Source organism: Anomaloglossus baeobatrachus, chromosome 6 (assembly GCF_048569485.1).
Source record: "Anomaloglossus baeobatrachus isolate aAnoBae1 chromosome 6, aAnoBae1.hap1, whole genome shotgun sequence".
NCBI lineage: Eukaryota > Metazoa > Chordata > Amphibia > Anura > Aromobatidae > Anomaloglossus > Anomaloglossus baeobatrachus.
The window spans coordinates 32128480-32152768 of NC_134358.1; the positions used below are offsets into that span (position 1 = coordinate 32128480).

Below are 24289 nucleotides of genomic sequence, written 5' to 3' on the forward strand. Positions count from 1 at the left end.
ACAGCAGTGTTAGTGTGCTCTATGTGCGGCCATGTCTGTTAGACAAGCCGGGAGCTGTTGCCGGCTTCCCAATATTAGAAATATACATACAGGATAAATATATAAAAATGTGTGTGTGCATGTACGATGTGTATCTATATATGACTGTGTATAGATTTATGTCTATTTATGTGTTTTTCTCTTTAAATACGTATGCCTGTATGTGTATGTATCTGTGCATGTCTATGTGTGAATGGGGCCCACTGAGTCTTTCGCCCAGGGCCCACAATAACCTGGAGCCGGCCCTGCCGCCAGGTCACAGCAAATCTCTTTGGCGCAGTCCTACTCTAAAACCATTTTTATTTAACCTGTGACATAAGGCTCACATATGAAAAAGTAGAACTGTTCATATTTTCAATCCTGCACCCATGAGTGAATCATAGCTGTGGGCGGGACAGGCCCAAGCAAATGATGCATAAAATAAATGGCCTGTGGACAGGGCCTGATGGCTGAATGTGAACAGTCACCAACCGCCAAAAATCAAGACAGGTGGGAAAAATAAAATGAAAGTGCTCGGCAGGATGGGAATCAACCACAACCACAATTCAATGAAGAAAAAAACAAGAAAACCAACTCAACAAAATTATATACTGCACTAAAAATTCCAAACTGCACTTTTTTTTTTTTTTTAATTTTTTTGAGATTTTTGGCAAAAAAATTGCCATTTCTTGAGCTACTCCGACATTTTATTTATTTTATTTTAAATTTATTTAGCTTTACATCAATCTAGATGCAGACACAGTGCCTCTGGTTGGTTGCAGTCAGACACGCCCCCGTGTTGTGTGGCAGCGTGTCTGACTGCAACCAATCAGTGGCGTCGGTGGGCGGGGGAAACAGTGAATATGTATGAAGGATAATTAGTGGCCCTGGATGTAGAGTGAGCTGCCTGGAAACCGAGTTACAGCCGCGCGGAGACCGGTAAGGACAAAGCTCTTGCTTTATTCTTATTTTCTTTCTGTTTTCTTTAATTTTTTTTTTATTTTTTTATTAATACCCGGGTGGTCGGACTCAGATCGTTACCCAGAGTTCCCTGAGACGCCCGGGCCTGGGATCGGTGCTCGGGTTGTTTTTTTTTTTTTTTTTAATATATATATATATATATATATATATATATATATATATATATATATATATATATATATATATATATATATATCTAGCCTGGGTTCATCCATCACTAGTCTTGACATGAAATGGACTCATTAGCTTATACTGATTAATGTGCAGGACCCCGTCAATATCCTATGCCTGCTGAACAGGGGGCCCTGACAACTGCCTCACCACACGCACACGCACACACCTGACATCATCCTCGGCATCAATGCTCACATAATGCCTGGCGACCATTGGAGGTCACCATAGAAACTGCACAAGAGTGGAGCCGATGCGGGAGGTGAGCAAAGGGTTTTCTGTATTTACCTCGCCAGGGTTCACTGACCAGAAAGACCCCTGTACAGATTAGTTATTTGTTGGTGGTACGATTAGCTGACCGCAATCGATCCCACTTCCTTCCCAGGAACGCTCGGGTAAACTGCTGTAGAAAGGAGCAACCAGTATGTTTTACCTCACAGAAAGAATCAGCTGTGATCCTGTGCTGTAATGTCTGTATACGCTCTTTTGCCTCCTTCCCAGTCCAGGAGATGTAATTTGATCAGGTATAGAAGAAAAATCCAGCGCTGGGTATACATTTTAAAAAGCCATTTTTTTTATTTAGAATTCATTAAAATCCAGCAGGTGAAGTGCCATCACAAGGAACCATACAGAAGCAGAACAATGCGTTTCGACGCTCATGTCTTAATCATAATTAAGACCTGAGCGTCGAAACCAGCTATAGAGGAGGACGCCGCTCAATGTGGGAGCTGGGAAGGTGGTGTGTACAGTACATATCAGGAGGAGCCCAGGAGAGAAACATATACTGTCCCCCTCCTAGTATATACATGTTCCTCCCCTGGGCCCCTCCTGATATATACTGTCCCCCTCCTAGTATATATATCAGGAGGAGCCCAGGAGAGAAACATATATACTAGGAGGGGGACAGTATATATCAGGAGGGGCCCAGGGGAGGAACATATATAGCAGGAAAACAATATATACCAGGAAGGGGGACATACCAGGAAGGAGGCATATATACCAGGAGAGGAACACATATACCAGGAGGGGGACATATTTACTAGGGTGGAGGACATACAAGGATAGGAGGCATATATTCCAGGAGGGGGACAGTATATACCAGGAGGAGCCCAAGAGAGGAACATATATACTAACAAGGGGATAGAATATACATGGAAGGGAACAGTATATCCCAGGAGGGGAACATATACCATCAAAGTGATAGTATATACCTAGAAGGGGACAGTATATGCCAGGAGGGGGACATATGTACTAGGATGGAGAGGACATACCAGGATAGGGGGCACATATACATGAGGAAGGGGACATATTTACCAGGGAGGAGCCCAGGATGGGGGACATTACTAAATAATGGTGGGGGTGGGGGGGGGGGGGGGTGTAGCTTGTATGTCTTTATGGGATTTAGAACGCCAAATGTATGCATACATATACATACATCTGACCAACATGTCGAGATAAGTTTAAATCAAGAATTTTCAATTTAAATAAAGAAATTTAAACAAAAAAAAATTCTCATTTGTCTGTGTGGACAGTAAAAAAAGAAAAAAAAAAGTTGCTCTTCCTGGATAAAGCGCAGCAAAAAGGAAAGTGCAAAAACTAAAAATGGCCGCTGTGAGTGGGGTTAATATGGGGGTCTCATTAATTGACTTAAAATATATAAGGTTCACCCTTAAAAAAAAAAAAAGACCACCTGAATTTTTTCCCCGCTAAACTAAGCCTGTGCAAGTAAGCGGGACATGGAGTAATCCCAGCTTTATGGTCAGTCTGTGACTCGGATAACAGCCAGTGAGCCACAAATATAAGTCCTGTTCTCCTGGCAGCATTTTACACTAGAACTCTGACAAAATGGCGCCTCCCTTTAGCGCAGACATTTTTACCTATCAAAATAATTGCATTGTTTCCCTCTATTGCTCACCAGTAACTCCACCTACCAGAGTACTCTATCCAATCAGCGACCGCCTTAGATTCTCGACTCTCAAGGTTCAACGAAAGAGACTCCCTGTGATTGGTGGAAGGTTTGTATACTACGCTCCTATTGGCTGCCTGTTAGGGTCCTGTAAATGTCGCCTGCGCAGCTTCCGGGAGTTTAGTTGTCGTCTCCCCGTTATATCCCGCCGTACGAGGGGGTGGCGGGGAGCCCCGGGGCCGCTCATGGAGGCGCACTAGCAGGCAAGTCCCGGTGTACGGCTGTGAATGTGTATGTGATAGGGCCCGGGAGAGGGCTGCTCGGTGCTGGTGGCCACAGTTGGGCTGCACAGTCCTTTAATCCGCCATTATCGCACAGTCTAGATTATTGGACTGCAGGCAGTGTTCACACTTGGTTTTGTGGCGGCATGTTACATGTCAGTGAATGGAGCTGGTGCACTTTCCAGGAGCAGCAGGGAAGATGTTGCAGATTTGTTTTTCTGAGATTTCCCCTAGAAATGTTACATATCGAGGGCGATATCTGACATAGCAGTCACGTTTTCTACTTGCTCCTTTGGAAACTTCTCTCTCACCGTTTTGTGTATGCAGTTCCCATATAGAGCTATGTGTCGTCATGGTAACACCCTGCCTCCCCTCTTCCATGAGACTACACAGGGCTTGATTTTAAGTCTGTCACCATGGCAACGCAATGTTTCATAGGGGCTGCGTACACAAAACGGCTGGCGAAAAGGCCAGGGGAGTTAGAGCAGGAGCGTTGGGCTGTGTGCACACGCTATGTTTTTCTTGCAGATTTTAATACTGCAAGGAAAAACGCATCCCGGCAAAGTGTATGAGAATCCTGACTTGCTGTTCACATGTTGCTTCTTTTTTCCTTGCGCAGGTTTTGGAGGAGAAAAAAAACTGCAGCATGTCAGTTTTTCCTCCTGCGTCTGATATAATCTACTGCAGTGCTCGTGCGCATTCACTGTAATGGATAATATCTGCCAGCGCTGCACTCGCACTTCACCTCATACCCCATGCATATGGCGTGGTCTGTGAGGCGATCCGTAGCTCAGTAACCCGGGGTCGTCATGGCAGTGATCGGGTCCCTGTGAACGCATTGCAGGGATCGGCTCGCCAGGGAGAGGTAAGCAATTACTTTCCCTGACATCCTGAATGCTGCAATCATGATTGATCACAGCATTTTGGGGTTTCAAACTGCTGGGAGCGGCGTGGGCACCTCTCCTGGTAGTGAGAGCTGGGTCTCAGCTGTAACATCACTGGGTACAGCAACTGATCCCCCCGCAATCGCCATGACTAAAAAAAAAACATTAAAAACATGCGTTTTTTTTTGTGCCAAATCATGCAGTTTTGTGTGCAGATAATCTGCACACAAATCGACTCTATGGGCACATGCCCTTATACTTATCGAGTCTCCTGTGCGGCTGTAACGGCTTCCGGGGCCACTCATTAACCCTAATGCATATTCACTGCTCCCACCGTCCGTCCCGGTATCTGTGATTGGTTGGAATAGCACACGCTGTCTGCGTACCTATAATGGTGTATAAATAAATACATATGTTGGCGTAGGGTCCTCCATACTATGATACCCAGTACAGATAAAGCTATGGCTGCAGCCCCCAGCCGTGCGCTTATCTTGGCTGTGTATCAACATAAGAGGAACCGTATGCAACTTTTTAAAAAAAAAAAAACATTTTTTTTATTTATTATTATTATTATTATTATTATTATTAATAAAATAAATTTTAAAAAAAGTGCGGTCCCTCCCAATTTGGATATCCAGTCATGATAAAGCTGACAGCTGGGGGCTGGTATTTTGAGGCTAGTACTGTAAGTGAAAAGAAATAAACACAAATTCCAAAACAATCCTTTTATTTGAAATAAAATACAAAAAAAACCCACCCTCTTTCGCCCCTTTATTAACCCCTAAAACAAACAGGTCCCACGTAATCCACATGAGGTCCAATGATGATCCTGGCTCTGCTACATCCTGAAGTCACAGTGCGCGGACACAGAACATGACCGCCCGCTGCAGCTTCAGGCAGAGACTGACTGAGCCATAGCTGTCAGAGGTGACATCATTGAGTGAAAATTCACCTTAATTGACCTCATTGAACTCTGTGACCTCACCTCAGGGGAACAGAGTTCACAGACCCACATCTGACAGAAAACCACGTTGGGTTTTTTTTGCCAAGAGTTGTAGATTTGGTGCTGAAATTTATCCACCGTATTCCAGTACCAAATCTGCATCTTCTGGCAAAAAAAAATGCACCAAAACGCCATTTTCATGCAGTATTTATGCAATTTTAATACCAGGAGATGCAGATTTGGTGCAGGAATATGGTTTATATATTACAACAACAAATCTGTATCTCTTGGCAAAAAAAACCGCACAAAACAGTTTTGCCGTTTCGATGCAGTTTTCTGCCAGGAGATGCAGGTCTGATTGAACTCCAAAGGTGAGGTCACTGGTGGAGGACCATGGGAACCCCCAGCTGTGACTGCATATAAACTCAGTGATGTCACCGCTCGCAACTGCAGCTAAGTCAGTCTCTGCCTGCAGCCGGAGCATGCAGTCATGTTTTGTGCTCGTGCGCTGCCACTGCAGGATGCAGCAGAGCCGATATCGTGGGACCGCATGTTGATTACGTCAGATCTGAGTGTTTTGGGGGGGGGTTAATAAAGTGAAAGAGGGTGGGTTTCTTTGTATTTTATTCCAAATAATGGATTTTTTCTGTTTGTGTTTATATCTTTTCATTTACAGATTAGTAATGGAGGAGTCTCATAGATGCCTGCTATTACTAATCTAGGGCTTAGTGGCAGCTATGGGCTGCCATTAACCCCTTTACATTACCCCGAGTGTCACCGCACCAGGGCAATCGAGTTGGTTAAAGTGGCGGGACTGTCGCATCTAATGTATGTGACAATTCTCGATGGCTCCAGGCTGCTATTTTTACGGTGGGGGGGCCTAATAACCATGGTTCCCCCCAGCTGTTGGGCTTTATCTTGGCTGGGACTACAAACTGGTTTTCTAACTTAATTATTTAATTTATTTATTTTTTTTTAAAAAAAAAAAAAAGCTGCATGCGGTCCCTTGTATTTTGATACACAGTCAAGATATGCGCACGGCTGGGGCCTGTAGCCATGTGCTTTCTGTCCTGGGTATCATAATATGGGAAAACCTACTGGGTATCACAATATGCCATATTTTCTTTTTTTATTTATTTTCATACCACTATAGATATGCAGACAGCATGTATGATTCCAAGCAATCAGATACGCTGTCACACTGAGTGGGGGCACAGTGTGACTGCAACCAATCAAAGACACAGACTGCTGGTGGGCGGGAGAAGCAGTGAATATGTATGAGGGCTAATGAGCGGACCTGGAAGCAGTGTGACAGCCGTAGGGAAGGTCGGTAAGCATAATACAGCATAATACTCCTGCTTTATTACTTATTTGTTTTCTTTTTTTCCCTTTTTTATTTTTGTTTTAAATTTCTATCATTATCCGGTTGTCCGAACCTCAACAGTTACACGGATTTCCCTGAGAAGTCCTTCTTCGGGGTCCGTGCACGGACACTGGGTTTGCCCTTCACTACTTAAGAGTTCTATTATGTTTGGTCAAACATTTAATGTACTTTGCCCTAGAGTGACGGCTGGAGCGACTTCTACTTGGTGATGTGTGATGTTAGGGGGGGGGGGGGGATTAATGATGTTGTTACTTACTACTGCTTTTCCAGGTTTGCCCAATCTGGAGTCTGCTGTATATACATCACATAGGAGACACCGAGATTGCTGTATATACATTACATAGGAGACACCGAGATTGCTGTATATACATTACATAGGAGACACCGAGATTGCTGTGTATACATCCCATAAGAGACACCGAGAGGGCTGTGTATGCATCCCATAGGAGACACTGAGACCGCTGTGTATGCATCCCATAGGAGACACTGAGACCGCTGTGTATGTGTCCCATAGGAGACACTGAGACCGCTGTGTATGCGTCCCATAGGAGACACTGAGACCGCTGTGTATGCGTCCCATAGGAGACACTGAGACCGCTGTGTATGCGTCCCATAGGAGACACTGAGACCGCTGTGTATGCGTCCCATAGGAGACACTGAGACCGCTGTGTATGCGTCCCATAGGAGACACTGAGACCGCTGTGTATGCGTCCCATAGGAGACACTGAGACCGCTGTGTATGCGTCCCATAGGAGACACTGAGACCGCTGTGTATGCGTCCCATAGGAGACACTGAGACCGCTGTGTATGCGTCCCATAGGAGACACTGAGACCGCTGTGTATGCGTCCCATAGGAGACACTGAGACCGCTGTGTATGCGTCCCATAGGAGACACTGAGACCGCTGTGTATGCGTCCCATAGGAGACACTGAGACCGCTGTGTATGCGTCCCATAGGAGACACAGAGACCGCTGTGTATGCGTCCCATAGGAGACACAGAGACCGCTGTGTATGCGTCCCATAGGAGACACAGAGACCGCTGTGTATGCGTCCCATAGGAGACACAGAGACCGCTGTGTATGCGTCCCATAGGAGACACAGAGACCGCTGTGTATGCGTCCCATAGGAGACACAGAGACCGCTGTGTATGCGTCCCATAGGAGACACTGAGACCGCTGTGTATGCGTCCCATAGGAGACACAGAGACCGCTGTGTATGCGTCCCATAGGAGACACAGAGACCGCTGTGTATGCATCCCATAGGAGACACAGAGACCGCTGTGTATGCATCCCATAGGAGACACAGAGACCGCTGTGTATGCATCCCATAGGAGACACAGAGACCGCTGTGTATGCATCCCATAGGAGACACAGAGACCGCTGTGTATGCATCCCATAGGAGACACAGACCGCTGTGTATGCATCCCATAGGAGACACAGAGACCGCTGTGTATGCATCCCATAGGAGACACAGAGACCGCTGTGTATGCATCCCATAGGAGACACTGAGATTGCTGTGTATGCATCCCATAGGAGACACAGAGACCGCTGTGTATGCATCCCATAGGAGACACAGAGACCGCTGTGTATGCATCCCATAGGAGACACTGAGATTGCTGTGTATGCATCCCTTAGGAGACACAGAGACTGCTGTGTATGCATCCCATAGGAGACACAGAGACCGCTGTGTATGCATCCCATAGGAGACACTGAGATTGCTTTGTATGCATCCCATAGGAGACACTGAGTGCTGTAGTTTGGATAATTCATCAGTTTTATGAGAAACGTCCTCAGGATTAATTTTATGTACGTCCTAAAAGTTTTGTACAGATTTTGAAACGTTTCAGCGGAGCATGCAACTTTTTGCATCAAAGTCCCAAAACGGGATAAACCCAAAAATACTGAGCTTTTCTTAAAATTTGGCACAAAATTCAATAACCACATGTGTTCTGTTGAAGAATTTGTTGCAAACAAAAAGGCAAAGAATACCACAAGCCTAAAAAATGAAGAATTTGAGCCTTTGTGTTTGGGCAGCAGCGGTGATGTTAGTTATATTATGCATGTTACTGCTGCAGCCAATCACTGTGCTAGGGGCTTGACCAATATAGACAGCATATGTCACGGAGCTCAGTGATTGGCTGCAGCAGTGATGTCACCGCTGATACAAATAAATAGGGCAGGCCTGTACACCATACGGCCTGCTGACCTGTCCAGGAGTCGCTGTTCCGGAGTTTTTCAGACACAAATACATTTGACAACTTGAGCACCAAGAATGGCACAGAGCAGAAGAGAGCTGGTCAGCACCGACTCCAACATACAACAGTGTGATGGTGTCAGTATACTGCAGAGACATCCGAGACATTGGCCCCTGTAAGCGGCTTAGTGTGGTGGATATTATGGAGTGGGGCAGTGTGTGGGGGATTTTATGAGGGGGCAGTGTGTGGGAGATACTATAGAGAAAGGCAGTGTGTGTGGGATATTATGGAGAGAGGCAGTGTGTGTGTGGGATATTATGGAGAGAGGCAGTGTGTGTGTTGGGGATATTATGGAGAGAGGCAGTGTGTGTGTTGGGGATATTATGGAGAGAGGCAGTGTGTGTGTTGGGGATATTATGGAGAGAGGCAGTGTGTGTGTTGGGGATATTATGGAGCGAGGCAGTGTGTGTGTTGGGGATATTATGGAGCGAGGCAGTGTGTGTGTTGGGGATATTATGGAGAGAGGCAGTGTGTGTTGGGGATATTATGGAGAGAGGCAGTGTGTGTTGGGGATATTATGGAGAGAGGCAGTGTGTGTGTGGGGATATTATGAAGAGAGGCAGTGTGTGTGGGGATATTATGGAGAGAGGCAGTGTGTGTGGGGATATTATGGAGAGAGGCAGTGTGTGTGGGGATATTATGGAGAGAGGCAGTGTGTGTGGGGATATTATGGAGAGAGGCAGTGTGTGTGGGGATATTATGGAGAGAGGCAGTGTGCGTGGGGGATATTATGGAGAGAGGCAGTGTGTGTGGGGATATTATGGAGAGAGGCAGTGTGTGGGGATATTATGGAGAGAGGCAGTGTGTGTGGGGATATTATGGAGAGAGGCAGTGTGTGTGGGGATATTATGGAGAGAGGCAGTGTGCGTGGGGGATATTATGGAGAGAGGCAGTGTGTGTGGGGGATATTATGGAGAGAGGCAGTGTGTGGTGGGGATATTATGGAGAGAGGCAGTGTGTGGGGGGATATTATGGAGAGAGGCAGTGTGTGTGGGGATATTATGGAGAGAGGCAGTGTGTGTGGGGATATTATGGAGAGAGGCAGTGTGTGTGGGGATATTATGGAGAGAGGCAGTGTGCGTGGGGGATATTATGGAGAGAGGCAGTGTGTGTGGGGGATATTATGGAGAGAGGCAGTGTGTGGGGGGGATATTATGGAGAGAGGCAGTGTGTGGGGGGGATATTATGGAGAGAGGCAGTGTGTGGGGGGGATATTATGGAGAGAGGCAGTGTGTGGGGGGGATATTATGGAGAGAGGCAGTGTGTGGGGGGGATATTATGGAGAGAGGCAGTGTGTGGGGGGGATATTATGGAGAGAGGCAGTGTGTGGGGGGGATATTATGGAGAGAGGCAGTGTATGGGGATATTATGGAGAGAGGCAGTGTGTGTGGGGATATTATGGAGAGAGGCAGTGTGTGTGGGGATATTATGGAGAGAGGCAGTGTGTGTGGGGATATTTTGGAGAGAGGCAGTGTGTGTGGGGATATTTTGGAGAGGGGCGGCGGGCGTCTGTTTGGGGATATTATGGAGAGGGGCAGCATGTGTGTGTTTGGCGATATTATGGAGAGGGGCGGCGGGCGTCTGGGGATATTATGGAGAGGGGCGGCGTGCGAGTGTTTGGGGATATTTTGGAGAGGGGCGGCATGTGTGCGTTTGGGGATATTTTGGAGAGGGGCGGCGGGCGTGTATTTGAGGATATTATGGACAGAGGTGGCAAGTGTGTGGGGATATTATGGAAAGCTGAATTCATGTACTGAGGATGGTTCTGGTGCTGCACTCATGTAATGACGGAAGTTCTGATCTTCTTACACATGTGGCCATCCATGGCATTCTTCATGGCTATGTTCAAACTTAATTTTAAATCTCTAAGTGTTTAGTATATTTGTGAGGAGGATTTGATGAGTTTCTGCTCCAAATACTGTTTAAAATGAGTGTGCTCACCCTGTTTTTTTTTTTTTTTTTTTTTTTTGGAGCCATAAACTCTCCAAATCGTCCTCAGATACTTAAAACGTGGTTCTGGTGATGTATTAATAGAAGTACTCTTTAATTTTTTTTATTGAATTGTTTCTGCTTTTTTTTTCCACATGAATGGGGGGGGGGGGGGGATCTGCAATGTGTGAACTGCATTCGAGTTTCCTCTGTGAATTGATCGCTTATTAAAAAAGAATTTGGTTCAGCTTTTTGTGAAGATTTTAAAGCAGAATCTGCTCCAAAATCTGCCAAAAACAAATGTGTGAACATGGCTTCATAAATTTCTGCACCAAAACAGCACAGACATTTTTTTTTTCTCAATTTTTGTTTTTTTAGACTTGGAGAAAAATCTTAAAACTCTCAAATTTTATTTTATTTTTTTTTTTTAACCCAGCTAAACCATGTAAAGGTAGAATAAAAACTGTCAGAAGGAGCTCACTGATGCATTCTCAGTTTACTCATTCTCCAGCCAGCAATGTGCAGGGAAACAAAGACCCTGTAAAAGCCAAACCGTGTGAAATTAATGAAACCCAACTGAAGAAAAAAAAAAGATTCAGCTCTAAAATACATGTATTTTATCAGCGGAAGGATCGAGATTTAAATATGTAACAACAAAGGAGTATCGCCACTATAGGGCTACGTAGATTTTGTGATGCTTAAGGTTGGCTGACATCTGAAAGCAATAGATGAGGGAGTGTGGCACAACCTGGCAGTGTGGGACATATGGATGTGTATGATGATCCATGCGCCAATTCTCATTGTAATGCTTCATTATGGCCTCTCTGGAGGACAGCGACCGCCCGCAGCTAACGTGACTACCGGGAATATCAGCTCCTGTCTGATGCACTTCATCAACAAGGCTGCAGTGAGCCTGTGCGGCCACTAGATGGCGCTGCAGGGACATGCATTGTGCGCTACTTGTCAGATACAGGGACCTCAGCGAATCCCAGACAAATAGAGCTCCTCTTCTTCTTTTTAACCCTTCCTGCAGCCAATAATATTATATTTTTGGGGGTGAATTGTTAAAAATAACTTAGTTTCTCCAACGGGAAACAAAAAACACCAAATGTAAAGTATAACCCTTTTTAAAAAATATCAGGCACAAAAATAAAATTAAAAATAATCCAACCTATTCTGGTTCCACCAAATTTTTACAAAGTATACCGTGCAGTATAAATGACATGATAACCTGAAAAAGATCATTTATCACGCGTCGTCCGTGCTGCTGCTGCTGCGCGGTGTCGTCAGTGCTGCTGCTGCGCGGTGTCGTCAGTGCTGCTGCTGCGCGGTGTCGTCAGTGCTGCTGCTGCGCGGTGTCGTCAGTGCTGCTGCTGCGCGGTGTCGTCAGTGCTGCTGCTGCGCGGTGTCGTCAGTGCTGCTGCTGCGCGGTGTCGTCAGTGCTGCTGCTGCGCGGTGTCGTCAGTGCTGCTGCTGCGCGGTGTCGTCAGTGCTGCTGCTGCGCGGTGTCGTCAGTGCTGCTGCTGCGCGGTGTCGTCAGTGCTGCTGCTGCCCGGTGTCGTCAGTGCTGCTGCTGCCCGGTGTCGTCAGTGCTGCTGCTGCCCGGTGTCGTCAGTGCTGCTGCTGCCCGGTGTCGTCAGTGCTGCTGCTGCCCGGTGTCGTCAGTGCTGCTGCTGCCCGGTGTCGTCAGTGCTGCTGCTGCCCGGTGTCGTCAGTGCTGCTGCTGCCCGGTGTCGTCAGTGCTGCTGCTGCCCGGTGTCGTCAGTGCTGCTGCTGCCCGGTGTCGTCAGTGCTGCTGCTGCCCGGTGTCGTCAGTGCTGCTGCTGCCCGGTGTCGTCAGTGCTGCTGCTGCCCGGTGTCGTCAGTGCTGCTGCTGCCCGGTGTCGTCAGTGCTGCTGCTGCCCGGTGCCGTCAGTGCTGCTGCTGCCCGGTGCCGTCAGTGCTGCTGCTGCCCGGTGCCGTCAGTGCTGCTGCTGCCCGGTGCCGTCAGTGCTGCTGCTGCCCGGTGCCGTCAGTGCTGCTGCTGCCCGGTGCCGTCAGTGCTGCTGCTGCCCGGTGCCGTCAGTGCTGCTGCTGCCCGGTGCCGTCAGTGCTGCTGCTGCCCGGTGCCGTCAGTGCTGCTGCTGCCCGGTGCCGTCAGTGCTGCTGCTGCCCGGTGCCGTCAGTGCTGCTGCTGCCCGGTGCCGTCAGTGCTGCTGCTGCCCGGTGCCGTCAGTGCTGCTGCTGCCCGGTGTCGTCCGTGCTGCTGTTCCTTCTCCACGTGCTATATATAGGCAGGAATCAGTCATGTCTGTGTGTCTGCTGTGTATGGGAGACATTATAACAGTTAGTGTACACCCACTAGCTCAGAGACATCTGAAAAGTATAGATAAAGGAAAAAACTGGTAAAAAAAAAATACATAATACAAGTCATATAAAGGCCAGAAGTATTGTTATTCTTCATGTGCGCACATCATGGGCTTATTGACAGTACATTATCAGTAATGATGAGTAATCAATACCGTGTTCGTAATGAATAGTGATGAGCGGGCACTACCATGCTCGGGTGCTCAGTACTTGTAACTAGTGATGAGCGGGCACTACCATGCTCGGGTGCTCAGTACTGGTAACTAGTGATGAGCGGTCACTGCCATGCTCGGGTGCTCAGTACTCGTAACTAGTGATGAGCGGGCACTACCATGCTCAGGTGCTCAGTACTCGTAACTAGTGATGAGCGGGCACTACCATGCTCGGGTGCTCAGTACTCGTAACTAGTGATGAGCGGGCACTACCATGCTCGGGTGCTCAGTACTCGTAACTAGTGATGAGCGGGCACTACCATGCTCAGTACTCATAACGAGCAGTTTATGCTAATATGGGCGCTACTCAAGTACCTGAGTATAATAGAAGTCAATGGGGCACGCAAGCATTTTCTGGAAGATTTCCCAGAAAAATGCTTGAATTCCCCGTTGACTTCCATTTTACTCAGGTACTTGAGTAGCGCCCATATTAGCATAAACTGCTCGTTATGAGTACTGAGCATGGTAGTGCCCGCTCATCACTAGTTACGAGTACTGAGCACCCGAGCATGGTAGTGCCCGCTCATCACTAGTTACGAGTACTGAGCACCCGAGCATGGTAGTGCCCGCTCATCACTAGTTACCAGTACTGAGCACTGGAGTATGGTAGTGCCCGCTCATCACTAGTTACCAGTACTGAGCACCCGAGCATGGTAGTGCCCGCTCATCACTAGTTATTATTTTGTTTTTTTTTGTTGGAGTTGTTGATTTTTGTGGAATCAGTTGTTTTCATCAGAATCATTTTGGCATGTATGTGAAGTATGGAAACCTTTTAATGGGGTTGTCCAGGATTTTTACATTCATAGCCTATCTGCAGGCTAGCTCCTCAATATGTAAGCAGTGGGGGTGCGACACCCGGAACCTCCAACAATCGGCTGCCGGGCGTGCTGGTGTGTGGAGCTGCTCCTCTGACAGCAAAGTAAAAGATGTTATGGCTCCTTAAATGTAACGCAGAGCGAACAATTTAGGCTGCTTTCACACATCAGGTTTTTGCTGTGCGGCACAATCCGGCATCTTGCAGTAAAAAACGCATCCGTTTTGTTGTTTTTTTTTTTTGCCTCCGGGTGCGGTTTTTCCTCATAGACTTTTATTAGCGCCGCATTGTGCCGCATGTACTCGCGTTTGATCCGGTTTTTGCCGGTTGCAGCAAAAATCGTCACTCCGGTGGCCGCTCAGGACGCAGAGAGGAACGTATTTTGGCAGCGGCAAAAAAACAGCGTGGCACCGGGTGCTGCACTGTGTGGCATGGTGCATAATGAAAGTCTATGCACGCCGAATCCGGTGGCATGCATCAAACGCCGGAAGCATGTACCGGATTCGGTTTTTACTTCTGAGCATGCCCAGAATTGATATGAATTCATTGCTTGTCAGAAAATCTCTCACTGACTGACTCACTCACCGATCACGGGTGCGGTGCTGCACGCCTGCCACACTCTGGCGGCTTCTCCTGATTTGGAAATACTGGCCGCCCATTATTCAATCTCTTATTCCCTGCTTTCCCCGCCCACCGGCGCCTATGATTGATTGCAGGTAGACACGCCCCCAAGATGAGTGACAGCTGTCTCACTGCAACCAATCACAGCCGCCGGTGGGTGGGTCTATTTCTTGCAGTTAAAAAAAAAAAAAAAACTGCGTGCGGCCCCCCCCCCAATTTTGTTACCAGCCAGGATAAAGCCACACGACTGAAGGCTGGTATTCTCAGGATGGGCAGCCCCCCAGCCTAAAAATATGAGCCAGCAGCCGCCCGGAATTGCCACATCCTTTAGATGCGACAGTCCTGGGACTCTACCCAGCTCATCCCGAATTGCCCTGGTGCGGTGGCAATCGGGGTAATAAGGGGTTAATCATTGCAGGCGTCTATGAGACACCCCCAATGATTAACCTGTAAGTGAAAGTAAATAAACACATACACCCAAAAAAATACTTTATTTGGAATAAAAGACAAAAAAACACCCTCTTTCACCATTTTATTAAAATCCCCAAATACCCCTCCAGGTCCGACGTAATCCACAGAGGTCCCGTGACGCATCCAGCTCTGCTACATGAAGCTGACAGGAGCGGCCGTAGAACACCACCGCTCCTCGGAGCTCCACGCAGGAACTGAAGTGAATCGCGCTGTCAGCGGTGACGTCACTGAGGTAGTGCCGGTGTGCGGGGATGATGCGTGCGGTAGTACCAGCGTTTGTGCGGTGATGATGGGGGCGATACTGCCGGCGTTTGTGCGGGGATGATGGGGGCGATAGTGCCGGTGTTTGTGCGGGGATGATGGGGGCGATAGTGCCGGTGTTTTGTGCGGGGATGATGGGGGCGATAGTGCCGGTGTTTTGTGCGGGGATGATGGGGGCGATAGTGCCGGTGTTTTGTGTGGGGATGATGGGGGCGATAGTGCCGGTGTTTTGTGCGGGGATGATGGGGGCGATAGTGCCGGTGTTTGTGCGGGGATGATGGGGGTGATAGTGCTGGTGTTTGTGCGGGGATGATGGGGGCGATAGTGCCGGTGTTTGTGTGGGGATGATGGAGGCGATAGTGCCGGTGTTTTGTGTGGGGATGATGGGGGCGATAGTGCCGGGGTTTGTGCGGGGATGATGGGGGCGATAGTGCTGGTGTTTGTGCGGGGATGATGGGGGGCGATAGTGCTGGTGTTTGTGCGGGGATGATGGGGGCGATAGTGCCGGTGTTTGTGCGGGGATGATGGGGGCGATAGTGCTGGTGTTTGTGCGGGGATGATGGGGGCGATAGCGCCGGGGTTTGTGCGGGGATGATGGGGGCGATAGTGCCGGGGTTTGTGCGGCGATGATGGGGGCGATAGTGCCGGGGTTTGTGCGGGGATGATGGGGGCGATAGTGCTGGTGTTTGTGCGGGGATGATGGGGGCGATAGTGCCGGGGTTTGTGCGGGGATGATGGGGGCGATAGTGCTGGTGTTTGTGCGGGGATGATGGGGGCGATAGTGCCGGTGTTTGTGTGGGGATGATGGGGGCGATAGTGCCGGTGTTTGTGCGGGGATGATGGGGGCGATAGTGCCGGTGTTTGTGCGGGGATGATGGGGGCGATAGTGCCGGTGTTTGTGCGGGGATGATGGGGGCGATAGTGCCGGTGTGTGTGCGGGGATGATGGGGGCGATAGTGCCGGTGTTTGTGCGGGGATCATGGGGGCGATAGTGCCGGTGTTTGTGTGGGGATGATGGGGGCGATAGTGCCGGTGTTTGTGTGGGGATGATGGGGGCGATAGTGCTGGTGTTTGTGTGGGGATGATGGGGGCTGTCACAAACCACCGGGGGGTCACTCAGAAATCCCCCGCGCTGGCTACCAGTACGTCACAATCGGGGGGTAACAAGTGGGGGTCACCCCTCCTTTATATCTCCCGACCGACAGACAGAGCACGTGACGCGCTCTCTAGCGCCCCTCTTATAGTCAGGCCAATTATGGAATTGCCCGACCACAAGCAAGGAGGCCGCTATACTACTTATGCCGATTATTGAAGGGTCCCCGGTGAGAGTAAGGTATATATTCCCCCGACCTCCGCGGGTGGAATATATAAAATCTCCCCGAATCTCACTGGCCTCCCCACAATAATCCTTGGCACAACTCGCTGCCACCAACCGCTTCACGGTAACTATTAGCCGAACACACAGACGTGGGATTCAAGATCGAGATAACAGAACAGCCCAAGATTAATTATATAATTTAATCAGCCTAAAGCACACTAGAAACTACAATATATACAATAGGGAATCTACAGAATATACATATGTCAGAGTACAGTTACAGACAAAGCATGGTCTACAACAGGCATGCAACCCAATCAGCTACCTTGTGCGTCTGGCCACAGGGGGGCGCTGTAGACCAGGTTTCTAGGAACTCCCACAGATGTTTCCTGCACGTGACCCCCAGCGAAAGAACACTGGAAAATGCCGAAGTAGGGTTATCAACCTGGGCAATCCAGGTCCCCTCCTACCTTAGTGACCTCACAGGGAGCACTGCTCCACCCCTGGCTGGAGTTATGGACAATATCCCAACATGGAATATGGGCCATAACTTTGCCTGGGAGCGTCGTAGGCGGACGCCAACGCTCTCATTGTGACAGTTATGAATTTAGCTACAGAACGAGGGGACTCATGACCTGTCTGCCAGTTCCCCATTGGCTGATATCACGCCTGGGGCATTTCCCAATGTCCTGCTCCCATAAAAAGGGTGTGCCGGCATCGTCCGCATGCAGAGACACCATTTTTATGGTTGCCATATTTATCGGAAATATGGCTTGCGAGATATGAACCATTTTTTACTGGAGTCGTTCTGTCTGGCTATTTCCATAGCCTTGCTAACTAGCTAGCAGCTCCTACTACAGGGTGACGGCAGGGAGTCATCCTGTGTCCATTGTTCCCACACCACCTCATCTCCATATCACAGGACATGGCCATGGAGGTGTAAGTGGAACACTGAGAACAAGAAGGGAGGGGGCACTGCCAGGGAGTGATGAGGGATTATGACTGGAGTCATAATTCATCTTCATATCCCGGGATTTGCCTCACACCTCCCCCCTTTTGAGGGCGCTAGGGGGCAGCACACTCCGGTGTTCCCCCGTGCGCCCGTCCGCGACCTCTCCTTGTCGGGACAGCCCGTCTGCGTTACCGTGGTCACGGCCCCTTTTGTGGCGAATGGTGAAGTTGTATTGCTGGAGCGCAAGGCTCCATCGCAACAATCGCCCATTCGTCCCAGAGACGGTGTGCAACCAGCTGAGGGGATTGTGGTCCGTCTCCACGATGAAGTGGCGCCCGTATAGATAGGGTTGCAGACGCTGCAGGGCCCACACTATGGCCAGGCACTCCTTCTCCATCGTGGAATAGGCAACTTCCCTTGGTAACAGCTTCCTGCTCAGGTACAAGACCGGGTGCTCTTGGCTCGCAGAGTCCACCTGGCTGAGCACCGCACCGAGGCCGAAGTCACTGGCGTCGGTCTGTACTACAAACGGCCGCGTGAAGTCGGCTGCCTGTAGCACGGGCGGGCTGGACAGGGCGTCCTTTAGGGCCCGGAAGGCTGTCTCGCAGTCCATTGTCCAATCGACTGCAGAGGGCAGCTTCTTCTTGGTGAGGTCCGTCAAGGGCTTTGCCAGGCTACTATAGCATGGAACAAACCTCCTATAGTACCCAGCGGTCCCCAAGAAGGACATCACCTGCTTCTTGGTCCTGGGGGTGGGCCAGGATGCGATGGCTTCCACTTTCTCAGGCTCGGGCTTCAGTGTTCTCCCACCTACCCGGTGACCGAGGTACTGGACCTCGCTCATGGCCAGCTGACACTTTCCCGGCTTGATGGTCAAACCTGCCCGGTGGATCCGCCTGAGCACCTGTGCTAGATGCTCTAGGTGGTCCTCCCAGGTGGGACTGAAGACGGCAATGTCATCCAGGTACGCGGCCGCGTACCCTTCAAGTCCCTTGAGCAGGGTGTTGACCATCCGCTGGAAAGTGGCAGGGGCATTCCTCATCCCGAATGGCATCACCGTGGACTCGTACAGTCCAAATGGGGTAATAAAGGCAGAGCGTTCCCTGGCCTTGCGAGTCAGGGGGATCTGCCAATATCCCCGGCTCAGATCCATGATGGTCAGGTACTGAGCCCCGGCCAACTGATCGAGCAGGTCATCGATGCGTGGCATTGGGTACGCATCGGCGACCGTGACAGCATTGAGCCCCCTGTAGTCCACGCAGAACCGAGTGGTTCGGTCCTTCTTAGGGACGAGGACTACAGGCGAGGCCCAAGCGCTGTTGGATGCCTGGATCACCCCCAGCTTCAGCATCTCGTCAATCTCCTGGCGCATGTGTTGCTGCACCTCCAGGGAGACCCGATATGCTGAACGCCGGATCGGGGGATGATCCCCAGTGTCCACGTGATGGACAGCCAAGTCAGTCCTTCCGGGCTGGTTGGTAAACAACCCCCGGAAGGGGAGGAGGGTGGCCCACAGCTGGGACCGTTGGTCTTCCAAGAGCTGGTGGCCAACCTCCACATCCTCAATGGATCCGCCTGCCCTAACCTGGGCTAGCATATCCAAGAGGGTTTCCGCTTCTCCCTCCTCGGGCAGGTTGCACACGGGGAGCGCACATGCCTCCCGCTCATGATGTGCCTTCATCATGTTCACATGGAAGGGCTTCCGCCTTCCACGGGCAGGGTCCAGGGTGACCAGGTACGTCACAGGGTTGAGCTGCTGGTACACGAGGTATGGGCCTTCCCAGGCTGCCTGAAGCTTGTCCTGTGGTACGGGGACCAGTACCCACACCTTTTGACCCACTTGGTAGGTCCTCTCACAAGCGTTCTGGTCGTACCAATGCTTCTGATCGGCCTGGGCTTGAGCCATATTGTCGTGTACCAGTTGCGTCAAGGCCTGCATTTTGTCCCGGAAGCGCATGACATACTCGATAACCGACACTCCAGGGGTGGCCAAATCCCCTTCCCAAGCCTCTTTCACCAGAGCCAGGGGGCCCCGCACACGTCGCCCGTACAGGAGCTCAAACGGTGAGAATCCTGTTGAGGCCTGTGGAACCTCCCGGTAAGCAAATAACAGGTGTGGGAGATACCGCTCCCAGTCACGCCCATGGGAGTCGACCAACATCTTAAGCATCTGCTTTAAGGTGCCATTGAACCGCTCGCACAGGCCATTAGTCTGTGGATGGTACGGGCTGGCCACCAGATGTCGCACCTGGACTTGCTCACAGAGGGCCTCCATCAGCTGGGACATGAATTGGGTCCCCCGGTCAGTGAGCATTTCCTGGGGAAAACCCACTCGGGAGAAAATCTCCAGCAATGCGGTGGCCACCTTGTCAGCCCGAATGGACGACAAGGCCACTGCTTCTGGGTACCGGGTGGCATAGTCCACTACCGTCAGTATGAAGCGTTTCCCGGAGCTGCTGGGGATGGCCAGCGGGCCGACCAGATCCACAGCCACCCTCCTGAAAGGCTCCTCGATGATTGGCAGAGATACCAGTGGGGCTTTGGGGTGTGGCCCCGCCTTCCCCACTCTCTGACAGGTTTCACACGAACGGCAGTAGGCAGCCACATCGGCCCCCATTTTTGGCCAGTAGAAATGCTGGTTTAACCTGGCCTTGGTCTTAGCGATCCCTAGGTGTCCGGCCATCGGAATCTCATGTGCGATCCGCAACAACTCCGTCCGGAACGGATAGGGTACCACCAACTGTCGGTCCCTGGGCCACGCCTCCGGTGAACCCTGCTGGACCGTGGCCCGGTACAGCCGTCCTTGGTCCCAGACCACTCGCTCCGGGTCCGTGTCCGAGGGAGGCTGTGCCGCCTGCTCCTTAAGAGCTTTCAGGCTGTCGTCAGCTTCTAACGCTGCCTGAAACCCCTGACTAGATGTGGCCAGAATCGACGAGACTGTCACATCTTCAGTCAGTACCCCGGGACCTGTGTCCTGGCCTCCACCTGACTCGGCTGCCACTTGGTCAGAAGGGGAAGAGCTATCGGACCTCCGGGAGGCCCCTTGGCTTCCAGCACTTCCACTGCGGGTGACAGCGGCCACAGCCGCTGCGACCGTGGGTCGTGCCTGCTCCTCCTCCGTTCCTGACCAAGTCGCCGGTTCAGGCAGACCTACCTGGCTTCCTGACACCCCGGTTGTGGGGGAACCATGCACCGAGATCTTACCTGGGAGCACTTCCGCTCCTGGACCGGCCCCAATCTCACCTGCCTGTTCCCCTCCTGCAGCAACAGAACCCCGCTGTGAAATCTCTGGGGACCCCACATTTGCTGTGGTAGCCCCCACCCCACACACTGGTCCTCCCCCTGCAGCACCCTGCTCTCTGCTTATCCCTGCAGAGGGCAACAGATCCCAGCTCACAGGCTGATTACTTGTAGAGGCATTGTCACACCTTTCTCTGACCCCCTCCCCTGTCACAGCTGCAGCTGTGTGTGTGTCTATGGTGTCTATGCAAGCAGAAATATCAGAGTTCACTCCCTCCTCCCTCACATCATTCATAGAATACACATTAACATTGTTAGGAGTCATGTCAGTACTGGCTGAAGGTTCAGCCCTTGGTTGGGGCCCAAACTGGGAGGTTATCTGCCCCAAATCTGTCCCAAGTAGCACGTTTGCGGGGATCCGATCAGTTACCCCCACCTCCCTCACCCCTCGCCCTGCGCCCCAGTCCACATAAATGTCAGCAACAGGCAGCGCCGGGTCAGTGCCTCCAATCCCGGAGACAGCGAGGGTTTTTCCAGGGATCAAGTCTTGGGGGGACACCATCTCAGGCCGCACCAGAGTCACCTCCGAGGCGCTGTCTCGCAGTCCTATGGTCACAGACCGGCCGACGGTGACAGGTTGGAAGCTGTCCAGGGACCTACCACCACCCCCACCCACACAATACACCTTGGGCGGCCCTTGGGACGGGGACGGAGCCGGGGCCTTGGGACGCTGAGGGCACATGGCCTTGAAGTGTCCAGGTAGGTTGCACTGGTGGCACCGTCTTGGTTCCGCCACGGGCCTGGAGAGGGGAGTTGAGGGGGACACCCCCTGCAGTCTAGGGGCAGGTGGGGCAGTCGCAGAATTCATCTTACCCCCCTCTCCAGGTGCTGCTGGTGGCCGCTCTCCTGGCCTCAGGGGCCCGGTTGTTGGTGTAGTCATCGGCAAGGGCAGCTGTAGCCGTGGACCCCTTTGGCTTCTGGTCTCGGATGAACTGGCGGAGATCCTCAGGGCAGTTCCACAAGAGTTGCTCCGTGATGAACAAGTCCAGGATCTCCGGTCCGGTGGAAAGCTGCAGGCCTTGGGTCCAGTGGTCGGCAGCTCGGGCAAGTGCCCGCCGGTGGTCAGCCCAGGAGTCCTTTGGTCCCTTCTGTAGGCTCCGGAACTTCTTGCGGTAGGACTCTGGAGTGAGGTTGTACTGTTGGATCAGGGCCCGCTTGATGGTGTCGTAGCCCTGATCTGCCTCAGCAGGCAAGTCCCCAAGGATATCCAGGGCCTTACCCCTTAAACGGGGGGTCAGGTATTTGGCCCACTGGTCCTTGTCCAGATGGTGCTGCAAGCAAGTCCGTTCAAAAGCAGTCAAGAAAGAGTCCAAGTCTCCATCCTTCTCCAGCACTGGGAAGTCCTCAACACGGACCTTTGGAAGTTTGGTGTCTCGAAGGTCACATGTGGCTGATGAGGGCCGGAGCTGAGCTAGCTGCAGCTGGTAGTCACGGTCTGCCTGTCGCTCTCGCTCTTCACGCGCTGCCTGCCGCTCTCGCTCCGCAGCCTCACGCTCTGCTTGCCGCTCTGCCCTGCGCTCTGCCAGGAGTTCCTTGTAGCCCTTCTGGTCTCCAGCCTGGAGAAGGGCCATAGCCATTTGAAGAAGGCTATCCGAGCCTCCCAGGCTCGGTGGAATGGCACGTGGTGATCTGCGGCACGCTGCAGAGCTAGGCGATTCACTGTCCCTTTCAGAGCGGAGGGCTGGCATCTGGCTCGTTGAGGAACCTTGGGTGAGCTCCTCCTCATCTTGTCCAGCAGTGCCAGGTTGCGCAATGTCCTCGGCAGAACGGTTTTCTGGCGTCGAGCTCCTGGAGGACTCGTGGGCAACCTCCTCATTGCTGTCCACAGCACCGTCCTCCCTCTCTTCGGCTCCTGCCTTAGCATTGGCCAGTTGCATAGCTCTTAGCATTGGCCAGTTGCATAGCTCTGCTCCTGGTGCCATCAGCCATTCTTGCAGACTTTTGGTCACTGACACAGAACTGACACCTGATGCCTCCACACACCTTACAGTATCTGCACTCTGACACTCTAGTGTTGAGCTAGTCTGAAGACCCCAGCAGCCACAGCTGCTGCAGGCAGTCTTTAGTGTCTGGGAGTATGGGTCTCACACTCACACACACTATTATCTCGATCCCACCGCTATGCCACCAATATGTCACAAACCACCGGGGGGTCACTCAGAAATCCCCCGCGCTGGCTACCAGTACGTCACAATCGGGGGGTAACAAGTGGGGGTCACCCCTCCTTTATACCTCCCGACCGACAGACAGAGCACGTGACGCGCTCTCTAGCGCCCCTCTTATAGTCAGGCCAATTATGGAATTGCCCGACCACAAGCAAGGAGGCCGCTATACTACTTATGCCGATTATTGAAGGGTCCCCGGTGAGAGTAAGGTATATATTCCCCCGACCTCCGCGGGCGGAATATATAAAATCTCCCCGAATCTCACTGGCCTCCCCACAATAATCCTTGGCACAACTCGCTGCCACCAACCGCTTCACGGTAACTATTAGCCGAACACACAGACGTGGGATTCAAGATCGAGATAACAGAACAGCCCAAGATTAATTATATAATTTAATCAGCCTAAAGCACACTAGAAACTACAATATATACAATAGGGAATCTACAGAATATACATATGTCAGAGTACAGTTACAGACAAAGCATGGTCTACAACAGGCATGCAACCCAATCAGCTACCTTGTGCGTCTGGCCACAGGGGGGCGCTGTAGACCAGGTTTCTAGGAACTCCCGCAGATGTTTCCTGCACGTGACCCCCAGCGAAAGAACACTGGAAAATGCCGAAGTAGGGTTATCAACCTGGGCAATCCAGGTCCCCTCCTACCTTAGTGACCTCACAGGGAGCACTGCTCCACCCCTGGCTGGAGTTATGGACAATATCCCAACATGGAATATGGGCCATAACTTTGCCTGGGAGCGTCGTAGGCGGACGCCAACGCTCTCATTGTGACAGTTATGAATTTAGCTACAGAACGAGGGGACTCATGACCTGTCTGCCAGTTCCCCATTGGCTGATATCACGCCTGGGGCATTTCCCAATGTCCTGCTCCCATAAAAAGGGTGTGCCGGCATCGTCCGCATGCAGAGACACCATTTTTATGGTTGCCATATTTATCGGAAATATGGCTTGCGAGATATGAACCATTTTTTACTGGAGTCGTTCTGTCTGGCTATTTCCATAGCCTTGCTAACTAGCTAGCAGCTCCTACTACAGGGTGACGGCAGGGAGTCATCCTGT

General features: G+C 51.1%; 1 protein-coding gene across 2 annotated transcripts in view; it reads left to right on the forward strand.

The window, feature by feature from the left end:
* The first annotated feature begins 3239 nt into the window (after positions 1-3239).
* Positions 3240-24289, forward strand: part of ZFAT (zinc finger and AT-hook domain containing) — a 259690-nt gene continuing 238640 nt past the window's right edge. Inside the window, exon 1 of one of the 2 annotated variants that reach the window (XM_075352843.1) lies at positions 3240-3339. The gene's annotated coding sequence lies outside the window, so the exon portion shown is untranslated. Of the gene's footprint in view, positions 3340-15325; positions 15448-24289 lie in introns of those variants that run through there. The other variant, XM_075352844.1, reaches the window with a different exon arrangement.